Source organism: Mustela nivalis (assembly GCF_964662115.1).
Source record: "Mustela nivalis genome assembly, chromosome: 8".
Taxonomy (NCBI): Eukaryota; Metazoa; Chordata; class Mammalia; order Carnivora; family Mustelidae; genus Mustela; species Mustela nivalis.
Window position 1 is genome coordinate 129644243 of NC_139027.1, and position 9667 is coordinate 129653909.

A 9667-nucleotide genomic window follows, 5' to 3' on the forward strand; every position below is an offset into this window, starting at 1 on the left:
GTGTATTTAAATTGGACCTTCTTTAGTCTGAGACACCTTTCAAGACTGCCTTTATTAAATGAAGTGAGATCAATTTGTATTTTAGCTTTCATTTTGCTTGGGATTCTTTGGGCTTCTTTCATTTGGCAAGATGAGAGAAAGAGGCCTGGCCTGTTTGTTATCTTGGAAATTTCCAGCCCATGAAAGCATACAGAGGCCCAGCTTGCCGGGATTCTTAGGTGACTAGCTAGCTCTTTTCCTGAATTATTAAGCTACCTTAAAACAGAAACTTGGCGCAGTTTGTGTTTTAGGTTTTCATATCTTTTGAAAGATTAATATCCTCACAAGAATGATGATAGGTTGGATGTCTCCTTTCAGTGCTTTCTGGTGGCAGGAGCGTCACACTCTGCTCTGTTCTTGTACTCCACCTTCTTTAGACAGCTTCCATTATTCCAGATTTGGTGCTCACTAACTTCCTGAAAGCTTTCCTCCCACAATTTAGCTTCCTTCAGTGTGAAATTTATAAACCAACATAGAGCTGCTCTTAAAAGAATTTTTCTTAAAGAGCTATCATAGGCAACCAAGAGTAGAGTTCATTTTTATGTCCATTTTTCCTTGTAGATTTATTGCAGTCATAACACTGGATATGCTGTTCCTTTTGGTTTTGGCGTGCATGGGTCAGTTTGGAGTGATTGACGTCATCTTATTTAACAATCATATATTATACTCTTAGGTTTATTTTTTGATTACGTATTTCCAAAGCTTCTTGAGGGAACTGGAAAAAAGTATCATTTTCAAATAAAGATTAGGGATATGTTTCTTTATTAAATATTTATTGAGAACTCTTTTCTGCTGGCCTGACTCTCTGAAAAGATATTAGAGGTGCTTCTTGCTCTTAAGTAGCTCCCACTTTAGGGAAAGGAAAAGGTAATTGGTGAGAGGGAAGAATGAGAGCGTGTGCTGGACCAGAAGGTTGAACGGGCATTCCCTAAACTGAGGACAGGATTATATTCAGCAGATGCCTGGAGTTGTGAAAAAATACGGCACTTGAGGAATTTTGAGTAGCCAGTAGTAATACTGACAGATGAACCCCTAAGTCGCTCATGTACTCATTTTATTAGTCTCCGGTATCTCAGGTGCACTAGATACTTGAAATAACAAGATTTGCAGGTCATTCAGAAAAAATTCTACAATTCAGTCTTTGTTCTGAATTAGAGTGAGTGCTCCTTCTTTTAATATACTGTAAATATATATTAAAAAAGGGCAAGATCTTCCTCCCAGAGATGACCACAAGGTTTCTTCCTTCCCTCAATTCCTGTAGCGCACGCTTCCTCCACACAAGGGTGGCTCACGCTTTGCAGTCGGACGTGCTGGGGCTCATAGCCTAACCCCAGCACTTACACTTACTGGCCTTGGGGCCATGAGCAAATTCCCATATTTCTCTAAGCCTCAGTATCCGCCTCTCTCAAGAGGGATATACTCCCACTCATTTCGTGGACCATTCTGCAGATTATGCGCAATAATGCACGCGAAGTGCTGAGCCGGTAGCACTCAACTCAGGGTGGCTCCGATCACAGTCGTGAGTCATGGGACACTGTGGCTTAGCTTGTTTCCTGACTTAACCTGCCTCGTTTAGCTCCCCATGTATTGTACAGGATCCTGCTCTATACTTTCTGCGCCATCCACAGTTGTACTCATCCCCCACCTCCGCCGACCCGCCCCCTGCCCCAGCCAGGCCTGGCAGGGGTGTCTGACAGCGAGCAGGTACTCCCTACGTCTTTGTAACTAAAGATGCAATGCCAGGTAGCAGCCATGCAGTGCCTCTTAAGCTCCATTATACTTCAGTATTTGGGGTATGAAAGTTCCTTATGGGTTCTTGCTGTGGAAAGCTAAAGGCATGATGGTAGGGAAAAAATCTGATTCTGGTCAAAACTTTTTTTACCTTTGACCAAAGACTGTTATAAAACTCACAGAACAAAAACAAAACAACAAAATCAGGAGCATTATGATTTTCAGAGTGAGTTGTGAAAGTTCATGCCTGAGCAGAGTTGGAGTAAATTCTAGGCATTTTGTAAAAGCCCTACTTCAGAAATTAATTTTGTCGTGTAAATCAAGGGATTATTTTTGATAAATCACAAAAAACTAACAATAGGCAAGTAATAAACTTTATATTATACTGAAACCCCATCATTAAAAAAAGCACTTTGCCTTTTGGGCTTTTATCAGATGGCATCCATCGTACGCAGACACACGTGTGGTGGGCGCTGCGCCTCTGGGCGGGGGGCTCCCTGGGTGCAGCCTTCAGGCTGTTGGAAGCCAGTCTTGTGGCCCACGTCAGAGCTTGTGTCATTCCATCAGGAGCCTGCCTCGAGCCAAATTTCTTTGTCTTACCCCGGCTTACGGACTGTGTTTCATTCCAGTCTTCTTGGTTAATATCTGCAGCCCTGTTTTCTTTGGTTGGAATTCCGAGAACAGGTCCATGGATTGATTTGAAGTCCTCATAAGCTCAAAGTGGGATTGAAGTAATCATTGGTACTAGGTTTTGCGTCAGGAAGATTTTACGAGGGGCTGGTAGAAGCGTAATTTGGCGTGACCATAATTTGAATCAGAGGAAATTTCCCGTTAAACTTCTCACAGGATTCATTTAAGCAGCAGGATGTGTTGAAATCGAACGGCCTTATACCGACCTCGCCCACACAGCTTTACGTGGCTGTCCGCTTGCTTGCTTGACTACCTTCTCACTCATCCGCTGGGAGATGACTGCAGCCCCTGAGAATCTGATTCGAGTCACCTCTCCACAGTCTCGGATCCACTCCTGTGTAGAGACAGGTTCACATCAAGAAAGGAGAAGTCTGTCTTTCTTTCTTTCTTTCTTTTTTTAAGATTTTATTTATTTATTTGACAGACAGAGACCACAAGTAGGTAGAGAGGCAGGGCGGGGCGGGGGGGGGGAAAGCAGGCTCCCCGCTGAGCGGAGAGCCTGATGCAGGGCTCGATCCAGGACCCTGAGATCATGACCTGAGCCAAAGGCAGAGGCTTAACCCACTGAGCCACCCAGGAGAAGTATTTCTGATGGAGCCAAATCAGTGCCCTGGATGCTTCTGACTGACCCTGGTCTGTCTTCTCTTGCACCTTTGCTGAGCCTCTAGTGGCTGGCATCGAAGGTACGGGATGGCATGTTGGTGGCATCCTTCGACTATCAAGCTTCTTTGTCATCTTGCCAGATTCCAAAGGCATGTGTGCTTTCCTCGTTCTGGGCCACTGTAAAACCATCACCTGTGACAGGGCACCAGCCTGACTCACCTGTCCAGAAGAGATGATGTGTCTGAGAAATCCGGTTGTGATACTGGATGCAGAATTTTAAGTACGCAAGAGTAGTGTGTGCAGAATTGAAGCTTTTCCTTAAACACTTTGACAAGTCTCTCAGGTGGTTTTCTGGGGATACTGCATGACTCTGTTTGTTTAGTAAACTTCTGAGGTGAGTTTCCAGCGGCAAAGGAGCAGAACTTTGAACCCTGTACCCAGATACGGGCCAGACCCATTTGTTCACGATGGGCCTTGTTGCTGGGGCGGGATGAAGCTCTGCTCTACATTTTAATGTGCTTAGTTCAGCTTAACTCTGCTTGTGCAAGACAGGCTGTCACTCTGATTCCCGTGAGTTATCGCGTGCTTAAGCCAGATCTCGGCTGTTCTCTAGGCTGGTTGACACAGTGTAATTCAGAGTTTCAGAGTTGCAAAGGCTATTTGAGAAGAAAGCAGTTTCCATCAGCCTTCCCTGTGCATGTATCCATGTATTTATAACGCTGGGAATCCATAATGCTGGGAATCTGAGGATTTTGCTCTGGTCTGGCCTGGAGGAAACAAGCCAGATGCATTGGATTTGGGGTGTCTCCAGCAGAGCTCACTAGAGGCCCCTCTGTGTGTGTCCTGCACCATATTGTGAGCTTATCAGGTCAGTTCTTAGAGCAACAGAGCTACTGTTTATATTACTTACACATTTTCCCAAAAAGGGTTTATTTATTTATTTTTTAAAGATTTTATTTATTTGACAGAGAGAAACACAGTGAGGGGGGAACACAAGCAGGGGGAGTGGGAGAGGGAGAAGCCCACTTCCTGTTGAACAGGGAGCCCGATGCAGGGCTCAATCCCAGGAACCTGGCATCAAGACCTGAGCCCAAAGCAGACACGTAACGACTGAGCCACCCAGGCGCCCCTGTATTACTTACGCATTTCCCCCATTTTCCAAAGAAGGACTTAATGTGGTAGCTCCCAAGGGCAGAGCTCCCATGGGACCCGGGCCCACATGACCCAGAGTCAGCACTCTTACCCTGAAACTTCACTGCTTCCTCGGCACATGCTGCCTTTTACATTCGTGTTGCCCAGCTGCGTTCCTGGCCCAGTAGAGCTACCGGGAAGGTTGGTTGATTCAATCTGAATGCTGTCCAGCAGCCTTGGATGGGGTCACCGCCCCTCAGCAGTGGTGCCTGGCACCTAGTTGGCCCTTGCATAGTTTTACTTGAGGAAAGGTAGTGAGGGAGACAGTGTTATTCCCATTTTATGGTTGAGAAAACCTGATGCCAGAGAAGTCAGGCGACTTGCCTGAAGTCACCCATCATCACTAGTGGTGGCACTTTTGAAATCAAGGGCCATCTGATGTATTTAATATCAGCCAAATTTGTAATTCTTCTGGTCTTCCTGTGTGTTTCACTAACATGGGCCTATTTCCAGAAACCCTTGGGGGTCGTGCTTACGGTTTTTCCAGTTCTTTGCTGTATCAACTTTGGGCAGATTGCTTGCCTGTTCCTCGTTGACCTCATTTGTAGAAGGAGGAATATCAGGTGGGTTAATCTGTGCAGACACCTGATTAGCTCAGTGCCGAGCGCATGCGTACACTCAGGTAATGAACGTTTGGCCTCGTGTCTAACTGTAGAATCCGGTAGTAGGACAGCGTCGTATCCAGCGCGACAGGGTGAGGCTGGGGTTCAGACTAAGCTAGCGCCCACCTGAGGATACAGTGCGTGTCCAGAGAGCACAGCCTTGAAGAGGACACTCGCCTGCACGTGCGCCATTGCCTTTGCGCACTCAGACAGCAGACGGGGTGCAGGGTGATGGTGAGCGGAGTCGAGGTGTTAGTGAGACGGGTATCCAGATTCCGGGCCCGTCCGTGTCCGTTTACTCCAGACTGATGTGTTGATTAGCGTCTGAGTGGCCAGCGGATTCTAAATAACCATGGTTAAGAGGCTTATTTTAGTTTCTCCTCCCTTCTGTGACCTCTCTTAGGAAGAGCACAGAAAATCGCCGGGCTTGGTCCGTTCTCTTAGGTTCAGCGCACCTTCTTTAAGGAGCCTATAGCTCTGGACTTGGCCTTTGTCTTGTCCAGAAGGATCACGTCGTCTTCTTTTGATCATCTCATTCTTTCCAGAGTAGTAGTTCTTTTTCATTGCAACAAAAAATCAAAGTGGACGTGCCTGGGAGGGATGACTAAGCTGGGGTCGGAGACCTGCTCCTTACCAGTCAGTATCAAACACAGAAATGGGAATCGAGGGAGAAGAGACTTCCTTTGATTTCAGGAGAATGTTGAGAGGAATAGAAACTCTCTGAGGGCAGGACTCACTTCCTGCGTCCCCTCTGCATCCCACCCGGAGCCCTGTTGCACGCGGGGGTGCTCAGGAAGCTTGCTCCTTGGTTTCCGTGGCTTCCATTATTATTTGGCTGGGAACAAAGGGCGGTTTATTCTTTCCCTCAACCAGTTTAACACACAGTGTAGTGAACAAGACAAAGTCACTGCCCTCGTAGAACTTTCGTCCTAGTAAGAGACACAGCAAGTAAAAGAAAAGTCAAAATGATTGATTACAAGGTGCCGTGATCATTTTGAAGGAAGTAGACTAGGGGCTGAGAGACCAAGGCATGGAGGGGAGGCGACCTTTCTAGAGAAGATGCTCAGGGAGGGCTTGCTCAGATTCTCTGAGGAGCTGCCCTGTGAGCTAAGGCCTAAAGGATAAGGAAGAGCTGGGGACGAACCATCCAGGCAAGGATCATCACTGTGTAGCCACTGAAGCCAGAAAGAGTGGTTTGTTTGAGGATTTGAAGTAAAGGGTGGCTACAGGGTCCTGAGCAAAGGGGACAGTGGCAGGTGATGAAGTTCGTGGGGACAATGGGACCAGAGATGGAGGGCCTCCGTAGCCCTGGTGCACTATTGGATTTTATTCTAAGTGCAGCAGGAGACATAGGGGGATGTGATCTGGTTCGTTTCTGTATTTTTAATTATGCTTGTGGCTGTGAGATGCTGGCAGCCTGGACTGAAGGGTTGGATTCGAGTTATGTCCATGTTTTAGAGATGTGGGCAGGAGTGGTGACGGGAAGGAAGAATCAGGGATGATTCTGGGCACCTGGTGGAATGGCGGTACCACTCCTGAGATGGGGCAGACCGGATGTGAGAACTGGTTTGGGGGTGAGGGAATGGATTAAGGTGCTGGATTTCCATGAGCTGATCCAGGGCCCCCGTGTGCAGTAGGATCTGTCCCTGGATGCATGAGCCTGGTGTGCAGAGGAGAATGCTGCTCTGGAGCCGTACTGTGTGGGAGTCGTGGCACAGAGAGGATGTGTAAATGCCCGGGGGCAGATAAGGTCCTGAAAGGTGTACTTCCTCCTGCCACCATAAACAGCTCAACTCCCTGCACATTTGCTCCTTCAGAAAGCTGGCTCGCAGAACCGGAGCACCCCAGGTGCTCCACTGCAAGGTATCCATTTGAAATATATTTATGCTCCCAAGGACCAGGAAGGTGAGATGCTACTTTTAGCGCCACGGAACCATTCTCTGAGCTTGTTTACAGAAAAATCCATATCTGGAGTGTGACCGACGCATTAGTGGTGACTGGCTGGCTGTGTCCTAATGGGCCAGGTGTAACATAAGCCCAGAGCCTTAGAGCAAGTAAAGTAGTTTGAAGGTGGCGGAGGTACAGCAAGGCTGCTCCTCGTTGCCTCCAGATTAGATCAAGGGCGGAAGGGCTGCAAGGAAATTGGACACCTAGAAGCCGACCGGAGACAGGCAGCAATTACTTTATGAGAGTTTGGCTGTGAGGAAAACAAGGAGGTTGTAGAATGATGGTCATCAGACTTGAGGAATTACAAGAAACACTCGAGTAGCTTCTTTAGCAAGCAGAATCCTCACCTCCCGAAGAGTGAGTGTGAGTGAGTCGCTCGTGACTTCTAACCTTTAACTGGTGATTCCGATGCTCATGATCCATGGGTCCTACAGAGAGAAACACTGAGTCTCAGAAGACCTGAGGTCATCTTGGCAGCCCGCTAAGGGTGGCAGCCGGAGGTGGGGGTGGGGATGGGCGTGGAGGCCTGGTGGGTGGGGGGCGGGGGGGGGTTGTCTTGTCTGAAGCTGCAGAACAAGCCGGAGAGCCAGGGCCGCTCCCCTGACCTTGATGTCTTCATCTTGCAGTGACGCTTCGTCCCGATGGAAGGTGAAGGGGCTTCCCAACTCCCAGCTCCCCTCCCTTCGCTGGGGTTTTCTTTCCTTTCCCCGGCACCCTCTCCTGTAAGAGTAACCTTCTGATTTACCGAGTTCATTCTCTGGTGTCTGTCTCGCCTCCTAAAATGCAAGCTTCACAAGGGCAGTGATATTTGGTTTTTGGTTCTCTCATCCTGGGTGCCTTAGGCAGCGCCTGGCCCATGGTAGGTGTTCAGTGCATATTTGACGGGTGTGCGGATGAAAAATATTTTGTTAAACTATAAATAAGTTAACAGATGTTGTAGGAAAATGCCTTACACATTGTTAGCCCAAAATAGAGTAGAATATTTTCTTTTTTACTTGTGTGATTCTGGCTTGGATCAGAACAGTATGTTTATGGGAGATTCATTAGAGACTTTTCAAAATATTAATAATAACAGCAGTAGTAATGACAGCAACAATAGCAGGTATTAGTAACTGTGGTGGTGAGTCCGGCTTATGGAATACTTACTGTCTGCGAAATGCATACCCCATGACGTTCTGCGCTGAAAACATCACACCCGTTACCCCACCTGGTCCTCGTGAGAGCCGAGAATGGCGGAACCAGGGTCTCCTCTCCAGAGGAGGACACGAGGCTCAGAGGTGAAGTCACTTATCCAGGGTCGCACAGCCACTAGAGACATACCATCTGGGATCTTAAAGATTAATACCTCAACTCCCAGTAACACTCGGTGTTAGGTTTGGGGCAATTTCTTTTTGGAGGAGGAACTGACAAGGCTAAAAATGAGGCGAGCATTGCTCTTTGGAGAGTTCCCAGCCCAGAACACCCTCCAGCTGGTCTGAAACCCAGGCTGGAAAGGAGATGTGGTTTTACGGGTGCAGCTTTCCAGCATCCCACCCCCTCGGCTCGGCATTCCCACATCACAAAGAGCCTTTCGTCTTGAACTGTTGGGCTTTTCTTGCTTCTCAGACCACCTCCCTGAAGCAGGCCAAGGCAAATTCCTGCGGCGGTGACGGGGCACTGAACCATCCCTGGGGAGGCCACAGTAGCCCTTCCCCTCGGTCGCACCCCGCCCTGGAGAGGAAGGGCAGACAGAGGCTCCTTCACCCGCTTCCCACACCACTTCCCTGCTGAGGCCTCAGGAAGGGGCCAGGGGACACAGTGACTCCATAAATGTCTTTCCAAAGATGTGAGTGGGCCTTTGAGTTCTTGGAACACTGCACCTATTAGACTGGTTTAAGCTCACAGAGTTAATCACCACCTGCCGTGGACAAGGGCGGCTTTCATTCCCACCCCTGCCAGCCAGGACAGGCCTTGCTCGGACTCAGTGATACTCCATACACGGCGGCGAAACCCCTCGCCCCACAGCAGCAGTCACGGGGTGAACACGAGCACAGCCCTGGGCTCTGTAAAGAGAGAGGCTCGTGACCTGCGCTGCCGTCTTTCAGCACACGCTCAGCAGGCGTGTGCCAGCATCTCGACGGCCACGATCTCATTTAATTCTCATGATGAGCCCCGAGAGGCAGGGTTGTCGCACTTCCATAGGGGAGGACATCCTGAAGAGACGGGTGACTTGCCAGAGTCTCCTAGCGCTTGCAAGAGGCAAAGCCGTGTTTTCATTACAGATTGAGTCGGTTCTCAAACCTGGGCTTTGCACGTCTGCTCGTCTGTGATTCCAGTTAGGGGCAAGAACCTGGAGCCTCACCGCCTGGGTCTGAACAGTGATCCTGCCACTTTCTAGCCAGGAGACACTGGGCAGGTTACTTCCCCGCCCTCTTCCTTGTTCCTCTGTAACACAGAGATAATAATATATGCAAATCATAGGGTTGTTGCCAGGATTAAATGGATGGATGTGTGTAGAGCATAGAGTATGCGGCACACAGAAAGCACTGTGTAAGTGCTGGCTCTTAGTTTATGCGTCATGTCCTGCTGTTCCCCCTGGATGATGGAAACTTAATCGCAGAGGTTTCCAACTGTCCCTCCCACTCCCCACCCAAGGCTTATGTCTCGTTCTCGAGATGCTTGTGTAGGTAACACGTACAAGCACTTCCGGGGTGCCTGGTGTATGGTTAGCACCTGGAAAGTGTTAGTGATGACCAGTGTGGCCATACCTAAGTCACTGGGGTCGGTGGGGGGGACAGCATCTGATCCTCAGTGAGCATCCACTCTCCCTGGCGTGGGACCCAGACAGAGACACGGTCACCATCCAGAGGCTCGTCTCCCGGGTA

The 9667-nt window shown here is 48.8% G+C and overlaps 1 protein-coding gene across 3 annotated transcripts in view; it reads left to right on the top strand.

Annotated features, from left to right (window-relative positions):
* STK4 (serine/threonine kinase 4) overlaps nucleotides 1-9667 on the top strand; it is a 93113-nt gene that overhangs the window by 78830 nt on the left and 4616 nt on the right. The window lies entirely within an intron of this gene.